This window comes from Pelodiscus sinensis, chromosome 20 (genome assembly GCF_049634645.1).
Source record: "Pelodiscus sinensis isolate JC-2024 chromosome 20, ASM4963464v1, whole genome shotgun sequence".
NCBI lineage: Eukaryota > Metazoa > Chordata > Testudines > Trionychidae > Pelodiscus > Pelodiscus sinensis.
The window spans coordinates 5,734,622-5,737,964 of record NC_134730.1 but is presented as its reverse complement, the minus strand read 5'-3'; positions in this window follow the sequence as shown (position 1 = coordinate 5,737,964).

Below are 3,343 nucleotides of genomic sequence, written 5' to 3'. Positions count from 1 at the left end.
GCAATCGAGCCGAGCCCGCCCCCTTCTCCGCAGCGGGGCAACCGCCCTGCGCCCGGACAGCGCCCAGCGCGCGCGAGGCGGGGTCCGATGCCCTGCCCCTCCCTGGGCTGGCCGGGGGGGCGCTGCCTCCTCCCTGGGCTGGCCGGGGGGGGGGCGCTGCCTCCTCCCTGGATCTGGCCGGGGGGGCGCTGCCTCCTCCCTGGGCTGGCCGGGGGGGGGCGCTGCCTCCTCCCTGGATCTGGCCGGGGGGGGGGCGCTGCCTCCTCCCTGGGCTGGCCGGGGGGGGGGCGCTGCCTCCTCCCTGGGCTGGCCGGGGGGGCGCTGCCTCCTCCCTGGGCTGGCCGGGGGGGGGGCGCTGCCTCCTCCCTGGATCTGGCCGGGGGGGGGCGCTGCCTCCTCCCTGGATCTGGCCGGGGGGGGGCGCTGCCTCCTCCCTGGATCTGGCCGGGGGGGGGGGCGCTGCCTCCTCCCTGGATCTGGCCGGGGGGGGCGCTGCCCCCTCCCTGGATCTGGCCGGGGGGCCGTGCCCCCTCCCTGGGCTGGCTTGCAGACCCGCTCCCCCTTGGCAAGCGGGGTGGGTCTGTTTGTTCTCCAGCCGCACCGGGAGACCTCTACCCCCTGAGGCCTCTCCGCCCACACCCCAGACGTATCCTCTCTGGTGTGGACAGTTAGTCTCAGTAGGAATTCGCAGGTAGCTGTTTACACGATTAACCGATAAGCCTGGGCTCCTGGGTTGCCCCTAACAGTTACATGCATTCTCCCTGCCCTCCGGGAAGCAGCAAGGTGGGGTAGGCTGAGCGGTGTTCGGGGGAGCTGGCTCCTGCAGAGCCTCCTGCTCACCCTGCTGCCTTCCACAGAGGCAGGCAGGAGCCAGTGCTCCAATGGAGCCACCTGCCCTCTCTTCCTCCGCACCGCTGCCTCTGATACAGAGACAACAGTGTGGGCGTGGGGGGGGCAGGTGGAAGCCCGGTGAGCTGACTTCCCCCTCCCATCTGTGCGCTGCTGCAGGGTGGGGGAGGGGACAGGTGAGCGCCAGTGCTCAGGGGGAGCTGGTTTAAAAGTTGGGTCCCCAAAAGCCCTGGCTCCTGCCAGCCCCAGCTGCGTGTAAACATGTAACTGCTAAAAATCCAGCAGTTACGTTTACACAGATACATGTTTGCTAACATCCTTACTCCCCAGCTCAGCACATTTCAGTGGAGTACAAAGAGGCGTTTTGCCTTTTCTCACCTCATGTCCCTGATTACACCATCCAAATATTAGCAGGTATGGAACATCCCCATCTCCCCCTGGCCATTGAACACAGTACTTCAGCATTCTGTGCCCCATCTCAGTCCAAACTCTGTCCAGATACTGATGTCTCATGAGTCATGGCATGGCCCATTTTCATCTGAATAATGGCTATGTCTTAACACAGCTTTGTGTGAGCAATACACCATTGCAATCTGAATGCTGCTTCCTGCTCAGGCATAACTGTATGTATGGTAGTTATTTGAACTTTCTGCCAAATGCATCATGCCCTTCACAGCCTTCTACATAGCAGCTGGGGCACCAGCACTTTCCGTATGAGAACCATGTTAGCAGTTTGGACGGGAGCCTCAAGGGTTTCCCTTGATTTATATAAAATGGAGTAGATTGCTGCAGCTAAACACATCTTAGGGTATGTCTACACTGCACAGCTATTTTAGGATAGTGGCAGTATCCCAAAAATAGCTACACCACGTCTTCAGAAGCCGCCCCTTATTTCAAAATATTTTTGAAATAACAGGCATGCTATTTTGGCATCCCAGTAACCCTTATCCCATGAGGGTTAAGGGATGTCTGGAAAGAGTGCATTATTTTGAAATTAGGCACTGTGTAGACATGCCAAATTTTAAAATAGCCTATTTTGAAATTCAGCCGAAATAAGATACGCAATTTGCATAGCACAAATTGTGCATCTTATTTTGAGTTTAGGGTGCTGTGTAGATGCACCCTTAAAGAGATGGAGTGCACAGAGGCTGTGGGTTGTGACTCAAGGAAGAGTGTCACATGTAGGGCCCTACAATCTGTGGACCTCTGTGTAAGAAGGGAAAACACTGTTTTGCTTGCCTAATCTCAGTATTTTTATTATTCCATACAAAAAATAAGTGGAAATAATATTACTAAGTAAAGCCCTGATCCTTCAATGATTTTTGTGTATACTTAATGTTATACCTTGTGTATTGCGAAAACAAAGCTACTGGCCGTGTCTAGACTGGCTAGTTTTTCCGGAAAATCAGCCGCTTTTCCGGAAAAACTTGCCAGCTGTCTACACTGGCCGCTTGAATTTCCGCAAAAGCACTGATGACCTCATGTAAGATTGTCAGTGTTCTTGCAGAAATACTATGCTGCTCCCGTTCGGACAAAAGGCCTTTTGCGTAAAACTTTTGCGCAAAAGGGCCAGTGTGGACAGCTCAGATTTGTTTTCCGCAAAAAAGCCCCGATTGCGAAAATGGCAATCGGGGCTTTTTTGCGGAAAAGTGTGTCTAGATTGGCCCGGACGCTTTTCCGCAAAAAGTGCTTTTCCGTGCTAATCTAGACGCTCTGTTCCAAAAATGCTTTTAATGGAAAACTTTTCCGTTAAAAGCATTTGCAGAAAATCATGCCAATCTAGGCACAGCCACTGTGAGCTCAGTGGGACTGCTCATGATCCATAACATCAAGCATGGATCTTTAAAGAGTCAAGGTGTGTAACTATGAAGTCAAGGATCAATGGTTTCCTTATGTAGCCTTATACTTACGTGGTCACATACTAATTTTTCCACAGAGACCCAGCCTCAATCAGCAGTCAGCATGAACAGTGCTTACTAAAGGAGGTAGCCACTCAAAATGTCTTTTTATCTTTGCTATGCATTATGAGGGCCCATGCCTTATTTATTACACCCTAAATCATGTCACTTGGGTGCAGCCACGAAGGACCTGTCCATGTACTCTTCCTCAACAATGCCCATACACAGGAGTTTTTATCTGACCAAATCTACTGTCTTTTGGGTTCCTTTATACTGACAATGAGACAGAGTAGAAATCTGACCATGAGGATGCAGAAGAGGAACCCATATTTAATTTTATACAGTATTTGTAACTTCTCTTGCTATGCCATATGAGCCCCCCTGCCATGTAAATCTGTGGTAAGTATGTAGTACCAGGGCAGCCTTTACCAGGAGCTAAAGAAGAGAGGTGAATTTTCATCCCTCTTATTGAGAGACTTCGGCAACAATGTGCCCAAGAGGTCCAGATTTAGCGAGTGCCTTTTGGAGCCCCAACGTCCCATGATATCCCAAAAAGAGCCTTTTATCATTTGTGGCCTTTTCACTTAGAGTCTGCT